Below are 15,969 nucleotides of genomic sequence, written 5' to 3'. Positions count from 1 at the left end.
AAAAGGAAAAAACAAGGTCCAAGAATTTCCCAATTGTTGCCATGCGCTGCACTCCGCCTCACTATTTTATAGAAAAATGTCAAATATTCAAGTAAGAATGTGTGAAAACTTGAGACTAATATGGCAGAAGGATCTTGGTGGTGAGATTGATGAAGGTGTATGGCAAGAAGTGATTTCAAATGTGGGCTGGGCTACAAGGGATGAAAGGAGTAAGTTCATCCACTATAAGATTGTACATTGATATTATTTTACACCACTGAAATTGTTTAAAATGGGTTTAACTCAGGATAATACATGCTGCAAATGCCAGAAGGAATTGGGCACATTCCTTCATGCCATTTGGGACTGCCCTATGGTAATGCCATTCTGGAAGGTGGTGCTGGAAAACCTCGAGGGATGTCTTAAACGACTTCTACCAGAATCCCCACAACTGTTTGCTGGCAGATAAGGCTTTAATGCCACCAGGCCTCACCAAAGCAGACAGAGACTGCTGCCTTTGAACAGATGATCGCCAGGGTTAATAGTATTCCGAGTAAGACGAGTCAGCTATGGGATGTCTTTATGGATTACATGAGGGATGTAACACCATAGAGGGATTTAAGTGGTGGGAAGGATAGGTATTGTTCGGCCTGTAATTGTGTTGAAGTATGCTTTGAATGTGTATGAAACATGAGGGGTGCCAGGGGTGGGGGCTGCCTTTAAGTTGTTAGATGAGTGTTTTATTCATGTTAAAATTTACTCAATTTTTATTGTTATTATTTAATTTTCCTTTATATCCTGTTTGTTTCTCCTTTTATTTTCTTAAACAGACTAATAATTTGGTTACGCTTCATCTGTGACATTTGAAAATGTTTGTAAAGATCCATTATCTATACACCGCTGAATCCTTTGCAGGGTCACGGGGGGGCTGGAGCCTATCCCAGCCGTCTCTCGGGCGAAGGCAGGGGACACCCTGGGCAGGTCGCCAGCCTACCACAGGGCTACATATACAGATAAACAACCACGCACACCGCTCATTCACACCTATGGACAATTTAGAGTTATCAATTAACCTCAGCGGAGGAAGCCGGAGAACCCAGTGAGAACATGCAAACTCCACACAGAAAGATCCCAGGCGGGATCGAACCAGGGATCTTCTAGCTGTGAGGCTGCTAACCACCGAGCCACCGTGCAGCCCGTTTGTAAAGATAATATGTTAAAACAAATAAAAATTTGAATGACAAAAAAAAAAGATGATAAGAAGATAAGAGTGTCTCCTGTTTCTGACAGTGGGTTAGGGGGCTAAGAGAAAAAGTGCAATCTGCATCAACATGCAGGGCCATGAAGTGGTCCTACTTTTCCCATGATGCAACACAGTGGTATCTTCACTTAATACCTTCCTCCCAGTGTCTATCAAACGCCTCGCCTCCAGTTTGTAATATAGGATTTTGTTGTATCAGTGCCCAAGTCCAATGTAACCCTGGTGACATCACTATGACATCATTAGGGTTATTTTCTCACCCCTGACGAATCTCCTCTACGAGGAGTACACACACACACACACACACACACACACACACACAAAACATTTTTATTATTTTATTTAGGGTGAAAAATGGTTGATGTCCTGTTGATGTCCTGAATTTCAGTCTGTTGCCAGCATTGTTCACATCTGCTCTTCAACCACAAGATGGCAGTATTAGTCCATACTGAGACGCTCACATGGGGCTCCAGTTCATCACTGACCCAGGTTCTGATCCAACACACTAGTTAACCAGGTCCTGTGTTTCTCACGGCTCCGCTGTGGACATTTTGTCCTCGTGCCGAAGGAGACTCAGCTGATGTCACTTTTCATACGTGGCTGGAGAGCAGTTTAGCTCGAAGCAGTTCAAAGCTTGTGATGCTGTCTTTGACAACAAATAACACTCCCTGTGGGTCAGCTTAGCATGGCAGCTGGTTGCCATAATGCATGTCATAATACACCAGATCTGTTTGCACTCACAAGGCCAGTCCCCACTGACGTGTTCAAAAAGATTGGATGTATTACTGCACAGCAAATCCAGCTCATGTGGCCACTGAATGCATTGCATACCTGAAAGTACACAACATGCATACAGCTTGAGCTAAAACACTGCACCGGTGCAGCCAAGTACACTTCAAGAGAAAATGATGTACAGCATAACATCAAGAAAGACAAGTTCTGATGCTGAGAGGCCATGAACATCAGGATGTTTTACAAACTATCAGCACTGTGTGTTAATGACACATACAGTTTACAGACTTCTACTGAGTGAGTCGATAGAGTTCAGAGGTTGTGGGCGAGGTGCGAAAGAGAAGTCAACGGAGGTGATTCCTCTGAATGACTCCTAAGTTGTTGTTTCTTTAAGAAATGCATGAAGACCTTCAAGTGAATCATGTGGATTTGATTCAAATGTATTAAAACACACCAATTTTGACCAATTTCCAATACTATTTGCTTATCTATGACATACAGCCTGTAGGGGGCAGCAAGTCAAACCCGCTCCGTTTTAGCCCAAGACGAAGAATGCGCACTTCTGCCCAAGCTGTTTGCTGCAGTCCGACATGCCAGCTGGAAAGTTGCATTTTCTTGAACAAAAGACGACATTCAGACACAAAAGTAGAGTTGTACGTTGAAGTGTTTACTTTTGTGACGGTCCATAGTGAACCGTGTGACAGACAGAGCTGGAAAGAAGGTTCGGTTATGAGGGCGGAAACTCCGCCAGCGTCCTTTAGCTGACATTAGCTCACAATTCAGGCAGCGTTCTGTATGTAATATCATAACGTTACCGCCACACGGGGGTTAAAGCCCCAGAAAGCCACCACAGATTCCTGCCAGAGGTTTATTCTTGTCAGGCAAGGTTCATTAAAGCCGCTGAAACTTTACAGTAGCAGTGGTCGATCGTAACTGAGTACATTTATGCAAGTAAAATATGCAGCCGAAAAGTGTAAAACGGAAAAAAAATACTTTAACGCATTTGACGTATGTAATGGCAGTCCTAAATAGTCCACTGTGATTGGTAAATGGCTCAAATGGAGCGGTGTTTATTTCTGGCTAGAAGAGCGGCTGCTCAGGAATTCCTACCAGTCAGAGACTAAAGGGGCAATCCCTTAAAGTGTAAGAGTGCATTAAAAAGGGTTAGGGTTAGGAATTTTAACCATGATCATGCACCGTATGATCCTCTGGGCCTGTGGGGGTCCTGGCGTCTCGGGGCTCCGGCTGCCCCCCCATTTTCAGGGGCGCCCGATCGACTGGTGCCACTCTCCCGACCCAACTTTCCATTTAGGTATAGAGATTTCAATTCTTTTTATAAAGAGCATCCGACGGCCGGTGGGCCTGTTATGGTCACAATAATTTTTTAATTCAGTTTTTTTAAGTTCTATTTGATAGATAATAAGATAATTCTTATGAATTGCAAGTTTAAATAAGTGTTATGTTTTAAAATGCCCAATTTAAAAGCAAAAAACGGGTAATCACGCCCCTTTTAAATTCGCTTTGCGGTAAGATGCATTATGGGTAATAGGTAGTGAAATATTCGCTTTTCAATTTATGTAAAAGAAGTGCATAAAAAGCCAAAAATCATTTAATACATCAATCGCATTGATTTAAAAGAGCCGCAAAATAATTTACACTCATTCAACACCTTAATTCATTCAATGCACTCACTCAAAACACCCGCACAGTCATTCACACGCACACTTGCGCTGCTCGACAGCGCCGTTGAGAGAGCTAACTCCGGCTGCGACTTCCTGTACGTCCACTTCTTCCTGAATCAGTTCGGGCAGAAGGACGTGGAAGAGCTGCAACTTACCGACATCATCCAACAATGTGACGTCCACTCTGTGTCCGTCCATCTTGCCCTGACGGTCACAGCCCGAGACCCTCATACTCACCTGCTTTTCGCGAGGTATGGGGACTAGAGGACTATGTTGGTCAGTGTGGTGCATTATTCACCACACTTGGGATCCATGAAGTGACCAACTTCCAGTCAAACCTGGATCACAGGGCTATGGACGTGCATGCAGAGTTGCTGGACGTGCTGAGAGTCTACAGCAAGCTAACTTTTTTGCAACTCTACGTGGACTCTCCGCACGCCCACCTCCACATGCCGTACAAACACCCAGTGACCGCGGTGATTGTTACGAGCGGCCTTTCACACCCCAACTTCGAACCAACGATGCGGCAGCGAGCTACCAGCTACGTTCGGCACATGATCGACATGGCAGAACGTATGTCTGGGCAGCTCAGCTGCCGCATCGAACAGGTGGTTCGGTTTGATGACAATGTCATCATCAGCATCGATCCCGAGGAACATTTCACCGTGGAGAAAATCCACGACGTTTTCCTTTTTCCATATTTCTCCCCTTTCACGACAGTGGCGGCAGGGGGGTGCTGTCCATCCTGAAAGAGGTGATGATGCACATAGCGTGCACCCTGCGCACCCTCCTGGAGGAGAATGTTGGCGTCGCACGCTATGACCCTGTCTGGAAGGCCTTCCAGCTCGAATTGTGCACTGAGGAGGTCATCCACGGACATCCCCTCGGTCAGCCTAGGGACAAACACAGTCAGTTCCACGAGCCTCAGCTCATTGGGCTGTCCCCCCACAGCAGTGCCAGCGCTGCGCCTGTCCGCCCCTTGAGCACTTTACCAGGGACCACCTGCAGAAACTGCGTCCGCAGCAGGTCTTCCCATTATGCCAGACCCTCGACAGCTCCCCAGCTGTCATGGGCAGCGCCCTGGTCTGTGTCCTCTTGGGCGATTTGTTCAGGAACACAGACATCCCTTTTGCTGCCATGAAGAGCCGCGACCTGCCGAGGAAGCTCGTTGGGGCCTGGCAGTTAGAGACCCTTGCTCAGGATCTCTCTGGTTCGATCGGTGTGCGCGCGTTGACTCAGCGAAGAATGACTCCGCCCATCTGACCCACTCTGCCCCCTGGGTGACGTCCTCCTCTGCTTTATGAAAGATGTTCCTCCCATGTCCGCCAATCCACTTCGGGGTATGGCGCAGCATCGTTTGCATATCAACTAGGCACTTAAAAGGAAGCACACACACCCCTTCCTCAAGAATTAAATACTCCTTTGTAGCATTTAATTTAAAGAGGACCGAGATAATGCACTTTCCAGCACCCCTCCCACAGACTCCAAGAAGGGTGGGTACTCTACACTGTTGTTCGGCCCATAGGCCGAAACAACAGTGAGGCACCTGTCCCCAACCCGAAGTCGTAGGGCAGCAACCCTCTCGTTCACCGGGGAAAACTCCAACACATGGCGGCTAAGGTGGGGAGCTATAAGCAAGCCCACACCGGCCCGCCGCCTCTCACCGCGGGCAACTCCAGAGTAGAAGAGAGTCCAGCCTCTCTCAAGGAGTTGGGTTCCAGAACCCAGGCTGTGCGTGGAGGTGAGCCCGACTATCTCTAGCCGGTACCGCTCAACCTCCCGCACTAGCTCGGGCTCCTTCCCCCCCAGCGAGGTGACATTCCATGTCCCCATTGCCAGATTCTGAGTCCAGGGATTGGGCCACCGGGGCCCCCGCCCACGACTGCTACCCAATTCCCACCGCATCGGCCCCTTCTGATCCCTCCTGCGGGTGATGGGCCTACTGGAGGGCGGGCCCACGTCGCTCCTTCGGGCTTTGCCCGGCCGGGCCCCGTGAGCAAAGGCCCGGCCACCAGGCGCTCGCCTGCGAGCCCCAACCCCAGGCCTGGCTCCAGGGTGGGGCCCCGGTAACGCCAATCCGGGCGACGTAATGGTCCTTGTTTTATTTGTTTTCATAGGGGCTATGGAACCGCTCTTCGTCTGACCCATCACCTAGGACCTGTTTGCCTTGGGAGACCCTACCAGGGGCAATAAGCCCCAGACAACATAGCTCCTAGGATCATCTGAGTACTCAAACCCCTCCACCACAATAAGGTGGCGGTTCAAGGAGGGGCTCCGACTGGGGACTCTGTCGTTCTACTGGGGGACTTCAACGCTCACGTGGGCAGCGACAGTGTAACCTGGAGGGGAGTGATTGGGAGGAACAGCCTCCCCGATCTGAACCCGAGCGGTGTTCTGTTATTGGACTTCTGTGCTAGTCACAGTTTGTCCATAACGAACACCATGTTCAAGCATAAGAGTGTCCATCAGTGCACATGGCACCAGGACACTCTAGGCCGAAGGTCAATGATCGACTTTGTGGTCGTGTCATCTGACCTTCGGCCGTATGTCTTGGACACTCGGGTGAAGAGAGGGGCTGAGCTGTCAACTGATCACCACCTGGTGTTGAGCTGGATCAGCTGGCAGAGGAGAAAGCTGGACAGACTTGGCAGGCCCAAACGGGTAGTGAGGGTCTGTTGGGAACGTCTGGCGGAACCCTCTGTCAGAGGAGTTTTCAACTCGCACCTCCGGGAGAGCTTTGACCAAATCCCGAGGGAGGTTGGAGACATTGAGTCCGAATGGACCATGTTCTCCACCTCCATTGTTGACGCAGCTGTTCGGAGCTGTGGCCGTAAGGTCTCTGGTGCCTGCCGTGGCGGCAATCCCCGAACCCGGTGGTGGACACCAGAAGTAAGGGATGCCGTCAAGCTGAAGAAGGAGTCCTATCGAGCCTGGTTGGTTTGTGGGACTCCTGAGGCAGCTGACAGGTACCGGCAGGCCAAGCGTGCTGCGGCACAGGCAGTTGTTGAAGCAAAAACTCGGGTATGGGAAAAGTTCGGGGAGGCCATGGAGGAAGATTATCGGTCGGCCACAAAGATATTCTGGCAAACCGTCCGGCACCTCAGAAGGGGGAAGCAGTACACAACACTGTTTACAGTGGAGGTGGGGAGCTGTTGACCTCGACTGGGGATATTGTCGGGCGGTGGAAAGAGTACTTTGAGGATCTCCTCAATCCCATTGCCACGCCTTCCGTAGAGGAAGCAGGGGCTGGGGACCCAGAGGCTGGCTCATCCATCACTCAGGCTGAGGTCACCGAGGTAGTTCGGAAGCTCCTCGGTGGCAAGGCCCCGGGGGTGGATGAGATCCGCCCTGAGTACCTCAAGTCTCTGGATGTTGTCGGGCTGTCTTGGTTGACACGCCTTTGCAACATCACGTGGCAGTTGGGGACAGTGCCCCTGGACTGGCAGACCGGGGTGGTGGTCCCTCTATTCAAAAAGGGGGACCGGAGGGTGTGCTCCAACTACAGGGGGATCACACTCCTCAGCCTCCCTGGTAAAGTCTATTCCAGGGTACTGGAGAGGAGAATTCGGCCAATAGTCGAACCTCAGATTCAGGAGGAACAATGCGGTTTTCGTCCTGGCCGTGGAACACTGGACCAGCTCTACACCCTCCGCAGGGTGCTCGAGGGTTCATGGGAGTTTGCCCAACCAGTCCACATGTGTTTTGTGGACTTGGAGAAGGCATTCGACCGTGTCCCTCGTGGCATTCTGTGGGAGGTGCTTCGGGAGTATGGAGTCCGGGGCCCTTTGCTACGGGCCGTCCGGTCTCTGTATGACCGGAGCAGGAGCTTGGTTCGCATTGCCGGCAGTAAGTCAGACTTGTTCCCAGTGCATGTTGGACTCCGGCAGGGCTGCCCTTTGTCACCGGTTCTGTTCATTATTTTTATGGACAGAATTTCTAGGCGCAGCCAAGGGCCGGAGGGAATCTGGTTTGGGGACCACAGGATCTCATCTCTGCTTTTTGCGGATGATGTTGTCCTGTTGGCTTCTTCGAACCAGGACCTCCAGCATGTGTTGGGGCAGTTTGCAGCCGAGTGTGAAGCGGCTGGGATGAGAATCAGCACCTCCAAGTCCGAGGCCATGGTTCTCGACCGGAAAAGGGTGGCTTGTCCCCTCTGGGTTGGAAGAGAGCTCCTGCCTCAAGTGGAGGAGTTCAAGTATCTTGGGGTCTTGTTCACGAGTGAGGGAAGGATGGAGCGTGAGATTGACAGGCGGATCGGTGCGGCGGCAGCAGTAATGCGGTTGTTGTACCGGTCCGTCGTGGTGAAGAAGGAGCTGAGCCGAAAGGCAAAGCTCTCGATTTACCGGTCAATCTACGTTCCTACCCTCACCTATGGTCATGAACTTTGGGTCATGACCGAAAGAACGAGATCTCGGATACAAGCGGCTGAAATGAGTTTCCTCCGCAGGGTGGCGGGGCACTCCCTTAGAGATAGGGTGAGGAGCTCTGTCACTCGGGAGGAGCTCAGAGTAGAGCCGCTGCTCCTCCATGTCGAGAGGAGCCAGCTGAGGTGGCTCGGGCGGCTCTGCCTCCTGGACGCCTTCGCCTACCGGGAAGAGGCCTGTAGAAGAGGCCCGGGGAAGACCCAGGTCAGTTGTTCATGATTAAGACAGTGAAATAAAAGCCAGGGCTGCACGGTGGCTCGGTGGTTAGCAGCGTCGCCTCACAGCTAGAAGGTCCCCGGTTCGATCCCGCCAGGGTCTTTTCTGTGTGGAGTTTGCATGTTCTCCCTGTGCAGCGTGGGTTTTCACCGGGTTCTCCGGCTTCCCCCCACAGTCCAAAAACATGCTGAGGTTAATTGATAACTCTAAATTGTCCGTAGGTGTGAATGAGTGGTGTGTGTGGTTGTTTGTCTGTATATGTAGCCCTGTGGTAGGCTGGCGACCTGCCCGAGAGACGGCTGGGATAGGCTCCAGCCCCCCCGTGACCCTGCAAAGGATTCAGCGGTGTATAGATAATGGAATAAAAGCCACACTGGAGCAACGCTTTGGCCCAAAGTTGCTGGTAGAGTGGGACGGGCAGGGTCAACTTTGGGCAAGGAGAGGAGACAGCAGGGGGAGAGGAAGGAGCAAGGAAAGAGGGAAAAAGGTTGGCCAGCTCTGAATCAAATCAGCGCTGGATTTAAACATCCAGGCCTCATGGATTACTCTTACAGTAATACAACGATTTGTTTTACAAGCATGGCTTTGCAGTCTAACAATGTCCTTGGGTCAGGACCTGAAAACAGGCCTTGAAAATGCAGGCCAGGTGGAGGTTGCTCTTCCACCCCTGCTTAGAAATCCAGGCGCTGACCCGGTTTTCAGTTGGTAGACTTCGGCCGAAGTACACCTCAGTGTTCTGTGTGATTGGAGATTCCAAGTCTAAGAGAGCCAAGAAAGGTCCAGGCCCTCTCCCCGAAAGGACTTTTTGCCCACGCCGGAGTGAAAAAGGAGTTCCTCATTCACCTCGATGTCCCTGGTGGCGAGGAAAAGAATGACTTCTTTGTCGTCCCCTGCATAAAACCTGGGCTTGAGATTGGCTTTTTTCTGCGAATGATTGATGAACCTTCCAACAGTCTGCATTTCAGGGTGGCACTCACAAAAACTCACTGTCCTTTTTGATTGGTGTAGAAAAACATATATCCAGTCTCCTCCTCACTGGTGTTCTGGTGTATGGCGTGGCCCGGAAAGTCAGGTGACACCTTCGTGCGCTCTGTCTTGTTTGGCACGTCCCCGTCCAGAGTCACCGGGTGCGTTTCCACCAGATGGTCAAATGCTGCTTGTACATCCATCTGCACATTTGTAGCACAGGCAGGCTTGTGGGCAGCATCGCGAGCAGCGCCACGGGTAGCATGACTGGGGCCCTCATCTGCAGACTCAACACTACATAAGAGAAGAAGGAGAAGGAGAAGAAGAGTATTAGATAAGTGTTCAGTGTGCCTACATATAAATGACGGGGGGTTTGATGATGTTTACAAATTGTTGATGGTATTAATTGTTGACAAATGTAACTGACCGGGTGTGGGGACAGAGCATTTGTGCCACTGCTACCAGTATTACTTCTAATGTTAATGCTAACATTACCCCTGGGTCCCCCCAGGTCGTTTGCTAACGTTGTCTAATGTAAGACATCCTTACCTCGAGTCACCAGCAAGCCTAGCCAGCAGTTGATTGGCCATCACGATGGTCTCCGGCTGCTTCATGCGGTAATGTTTCTCCTCCGTCGCAGTGGAATGGGTGAGGTAGTCGGCCACCAGAGACTTCTCTGCGTCAGTCATTGTCTTTGTGGCCGTCTCGAAGACTCGGCGTGCATCTTGGCTGGTCACTGGCTTGAGTTTGTATCTAAAGTGAAAGTTTAAACCGACATATGACATATGACATCAATTAACACATTGCATCAGAGAGCTCAACATGCTATGCCTATGAGAAAATAGACAGAAGGTTATTAACAAATCACAACATTACATGCCACATTGCTCACATGTGTGTACTGTAATCCAGTTAGGTGGGTGAGAACAATTAAACTTACCTCTTTTGGGTGATCTCTTTGCTCACTTGCTTGGAGCAGCATTTCTGCAGAGACCCAATGAACTCAATGAAGTGCTTGCAGTCCTCAATGAGTGGCCGATCCTCGTGCCTCAGGTTGGTGTTCACTGTATGGTACAACAGGAATCTGTCGGGGGAAGTACAAGTATTTATGTATATGTATTTAAGCCCAATTATGTTTATTGTCTCCATAAGTGTTGACATTATATGAAAAAAGCCCCAAATGCACCAACCTTTTCAAGCTCTTGAGATAATTCTGCTGAGTTTGCTTTGTCAGCTTTGCCTCAGAGAGCTCACGGAGGTACTGCGAGATCTTTTCCCTGTTCCTGACGAACTCCAGGGATGGGGCCTGTGGGTCCGCGTAGTACAGGAAACAAGCAACGTTGTCAACCTGAAAATAAAGCATGTTAAATTACCTCTTCTCACTGAATATTTTTTTTCCTCGGATAGTCAGAAGTTAGGGTAAGAGAGGGAGAGAGAAAGGGAGGAGAGGCAGAGGAACTGGGAGAATGTCACAGCGAGGAGTGCGTAAGTGGGGCTACGCAGGTGAGGATGGAGGGAGAGGGAGGTGGATGTCAGGTCACAGTGTAAAAAAACTACTAGAACTAATGGAAGTACATGCATGACACTCCAATGAACATAAAAAGCCTTTTAGGGAACTGTACTAGCTTTATTTATTTATTTTTTTTGCTTCTTTTGAAAACCTTTCAAACCTTCTTTGACCCTTATATCTGTGAATGCTCCACTGAAGCAGCCTGTGAGGGAAGGTGGAAATTTGTAATGGAGACACACTTGACAGCTGACAACAGAGGGACAGAGGTGTGAGAGAGTGGGGAGCTCCATGTTACAGCTTTCATTGTAAACTTGGACTGTAACATTTGTACAATTATCTGTTTCAATGTACCTCATAAAACATTTTTCAAAAAAGCATGTTAAATTACCTTCTGGGGCTGCACGGTGGCTCGGTGGTTAGCAGCGTCGCCTCACAGCTAGAAGATCCCCGGTTCGATCCTGCCTGGGGTCTTTCTGTGTGGAGTTTGCATGTTCTCCCTGTGCAGCGTGGGTTCTCACCGGGTTCTCCGGCTTCCTCCCACAGTCCAAAAACATGCTGAGGTTAATTGATAACTCTAAATTGTCCATAGTTGTGAATGAGCGTCTGTATATGTAGCCCTGTGGTAGGCTGGCGACCTGCCCAGGGTGTCCCCTGCCTTCGCCCGAGAGACGGCTGGGATAGGCTCCAGCCCCCCCCGTGACCCTGCAAAGGATTCAGCGGTGTATAGACAATGGAATAAAAGCCACACTGGAGCAACGCTTTGGCCCAAAGTTGCTGGTAGAGTGGGACGGGCAGGGTCAACTTTGGGCAACCTTCTGCTCACTGAATATTTTTTTTACTCGGACAGTCAGAAGTCTTTAATAAACACAGAGTGTTTTATGGTAGTCCTCACCTCCTGTTTGTAATTTTCATTTTGGAGGTCTTTCTCCAGGTATGTGGCAAAGTCCTTCAGCAACGGATAGTCCATGGAGTGCTTCTCATAAAGGCCCTTCTCTGCCATGAGCTTCCTGGCCCCCTTATTCCACTGCACATCTGGGTTACTGCAACGTGGGAAAAGTGTTGCAGTAAATTGTTAGAATAGTGAATTGTTGTTGTATACTGAATATTTTTGATTCATGTGACTCACAATCAAAAACAAACATCGTTAGTGAAGTTGTGAAACTGAGATTCTCACCATTGAAAGGTCTCGCCACTGCTGACAGAGGCAGTCTCAGCCCCGCTCTCAGCCTCGCTCTCAGCTGCCTCAGCGGCCACACTCTGGGGTGGCTGTGTGGTCCGTCCCACAACGTTGGCATTAGGCAGTGGTGGAGGGACACCAGTCACCACTATGTGCCGACGCTGCAGCTCCTCAATCATCCTTTCATTTAAAAAAGCACAATTTAGATTAATGCTAAATGCTAATTTCTTATTCAATACAGTTCAGAAAATGTAACATTTGTACATTGTATCTGTTTCATTGTTCCTGATAAAACATTTTCAGCACACAACGCTTCATTACATTAAGTCTAATTTAGTTCATGAGATACATTTGTGTGAAAAAAGACTGAAAAGCTCTTCCACCAACCTGCTCAGTGGATCAGTATCATCCATAATTTGCCGAAGGCGAGTATGGCTGAACACGATGCCAGAAGACAGAACCTGACTGGCGTTCCTTTTTGCCTTCTCCACCACTGCTTTCATGGCTTCACGTGTATCGGTCTTCATGCAGACCTTGTGCAGATGTGCGGGAAGGCAATTCTGGGGTCTCTTGCACACAGGACACAGCAGAAAGCGTCTGATGGGTTTGCTGCAAATAGAAAAAGACATTCTTTACTTAATTTAAAGCTTTACTCAGGGAGAAGTTTGGGAGCCATCAGAAAATATGCTTTAAATGTCAGCTTGGGTAAATGGGTATACTCTTACTACATTGAGCAACTACACTGTGAACTATAAAATTAATCTTGACTTACCGCTTGGGAGCCATTTTCAGGAATGAAAGAACTGTTGAGTAGAACAGGAAAAAAACAGGAGAAATCTTCAGTGAAGACGTGACGCTGTTCCAGTCTCAGAAGACAGTAACAGGTACTTGGTGGCCTCACCTTATATGCCAATCTGAAAGTCCCGCCCACATTACCACCCACATCCCACATACCATGCATTTACATACATATTGCTATTGAAGACTCAAAGTTTGAAAAAAAAAACTTAATTTATCAAAAGTTGAAATCACAGGTGACTTATTTAAGATAGTTCAGCTATATGCTATATTTTATAGGTTATATAGTTTTTTTCTTCTACTCTTTAAAACAAGAACCTGGAGGATTTTTTTACATTTTTCTTGGAAAAGTTGAACTGAAGCTGAGAAAATGCAGCACATATGAACAGTTTCACTAAAGCTGAGATTTTCAGCATATATGCTGACTGCTCTCCAAATAAGTAAACTGTTGCTGTCATCTCAACAGGATATTTCTTCTGTATTACATTAACTCGCAAACATTTGTACATTGTATCTGTTTCAGTGTTCCTGATAAAACATTTTCAGCACACAAATTGATGTGTGACTCCAGCATATCAGATCATGTCAGCCTGAAATATCAGCTCAAATGTACAGACCAGATGCCAGCTCTGAGCCAGCTCTGAAAATTGCATAAAATTGACCACATTAAACGCCCGCTTGATAACAGCAGCTTTGAGATAGGGTGGTGGGGGCCACTCTTTGGAAAGATGAGAATGTAAGCTTTAAAATGATGTGTGACTCCAGCATATCAGATCATGTCAGCCTGAAATATCAGCAGATTAAACATTTTCAGCACACAGCGCTTCATTAGATTAAGTCTAATTTAGTTCATGAAATACATGTTTTAAGTCATTCATAGATAAAACAACACAGGAACATAAAAGAAATAACAGGAAATAAATGCTAAAATAATTGGTTATTTTTAGCATTAGAGTAGATAGAGTTTATATGCCTTGATTCTCCTACAAACATGAACAGTTTCACGAAAGCTGAGGTTTTCAGCAAAAATGCTGACTGCTCTCCAAATAAGTAAACTGTTGCTGTCATCTCAACAGGTATCACTCTGTTGTGAGGCAAACGATCCCCCCATTAAGGCGGGGTAGGGTGCAACCCTTTGGTGTCAACGACAGTCGTTAGCCTCGTTAGTGGTCCATTGTTGTCATTGGGAGGCTCCTTGAGCCATGTGTGAATGGCTTTGTTGTTTGTTTTCAGAGGCTAAATCTTTGAATCTCTTTGGGATCTTGATCTGGTTGCACAAAAGTGGGATAAGGCTGTGTTTTTCAACCTTTTTTGAGCCAAGGCACGTTTCTTTCATTGAAAAAATCCCACGGCACACCACCAGCTGAAAATGTGAAAAAAGCTTATATTAACAATATAAGTGTTATGTTGTTAATATAAACTTTTTGTTTAATATTGAAGAATGACGTTATATTATAACATCTCGAAGTCACAAGTTCAGCGACATGGTAGCTAGCTTTAAGGGCTCTCTCGTTTACCTTTGCAGTTTTTCTCATGAAAATTGCATGTTTCTTCGTGTGTTCACGCAGGCGAACAAAATACTCCACATTTTTGTTTTGAAGTGAAGGGTGTTTCGTTTGGAGATGGCGTTTAAGCTTACTTGGGACCATAGCACTGTTGGAGAGCTTTTCACCACATACCAAGCACAACAGAGTCGGTGCCGTTGCATCTCCGGTAAAAGTAAATCCAAATGAAAGATAGCTTTCGTTGTATTGCCTCGCGCCAGAAACTTAGCTGGACGTCACCGTCTTTGCTTTCTTTTGACCTCCACTCATACTAGGGCCTTCATCTGGGTCTGGATTTTGTCCAGGGTCCAGTTCAGAGTCAGCATTTTTCCTCTTCAAAAACTTATCCATCACTTTCACCGTCGTCCTACTATCCACAATGCCACCGTCAACGCCACCCGCCGCTGCATCCATGCGTCACTAATTCGCTTGTCTCCAACGACAAGGCAATTAGCTACCTGCCGCGGCCACCTACTGGTATGGAAGAGTAGGCTGCTACTACATGATTACTCTGCCAGGCGCTAGACCGCACAGGCACACAAATTGATAATTTCCCACGGCACACCTGACAATATCTCGCGGCACACTGGTGTTGAAAAACACTGGGATAAGGGGAAGTGGGATATGTTTTGACATAAGTTGCCATGGAGATTTATTCTGTGGAGCTAGCCTGCTCCAGACCAGGCTCAGTTCCAGGATCTATTTAATGATGACCCTTATCTCAGTCAGCAGTTACCACAAATGGAAACCAATATTTGTTCCACTTCCCACTACACATTCAACGAGACCCACTGTCATTATTTAAACATTTGTGATCATTAATTGCAATCATATATATATATATATATATATATATATATATATATATATATATATATATATATATATGCAAATACTATGCTATGCATACTGTTCGAAATAAAGGAACCAATCAATATAAAAATACACATCATACAGTGACATGATGACATGACGTTCCTTTATTGAATAGAATAAATCAAGGCAAGTAATCCATCAGTTCCTTTCAAAAGTGAAGTCACACAGTGCTCTACAAGATAGAAAGCACAGAATCAAAGCAGATTATTCAGCACAAGAATAAATACACATTCTCAAAGGTCTGTATATAAAACACCCTGCATGTCTGCACGCTGGAATAAATGCAGGACAAATCCATACTGAACAAATGAACAGACAAATGTCAGGCCTGTACACACAGTACACAGCACAAGAGGCCAAATGAATAGCTATCTGCTATTGCAGGCCATATTCAACTTAAATGTACAGAATGCACTTTAACTGAAATAATTTAAAACACATTGGTCTCTGATCAGCCGACCACTGTCGTCATCTGAGGGCACTCTGGGGGCCCTCTCCTTCCTCAGACAGGCCACATTATGGAGGACAGCACAAGCCACAGTAATATTGCATGCTCTGTCTGGACTGACCCTCAGATGGTGCAGACATTGGAAGCGTGCCTTCAGGAGGCCAAAGGTCATCTCGATCCAAGCGCTTGTCCTGGCACGGGCATGGTTATATGCCTGCTGTGCTCCCTGAGGGTCTGCGTAAGGTGTGAGGCAAAAAGGCTCACAGGCATACCCTCTGTCCCCCAGCAGCACACCAGAGAATTCACCTGTGAATGCAAAATGTCATCAATAGAGGGACAGTCTTGACACAACCTAG

Source organism: Chelmon rostratus, chromosome 2 (genome assembly GCF_017976325.1).
Source record: "Chelmon rostratus isolate fCheRos1 chromosome 2, fCheRos1.pri, whole genome shotgun sequence".
In the NCBI taxonomy this organism is placed as follows: Eukaryota; Metazoa; Chordata; class Actinopteri; order Chaetodontiformes; family Chaetodontidae; genus Chelmon; species Chelmon rostratus.
The sequence above is the reverse complement of the archived record's forward strand: the minus strand, read 5'-3'. Positions refer to the sequence as shown.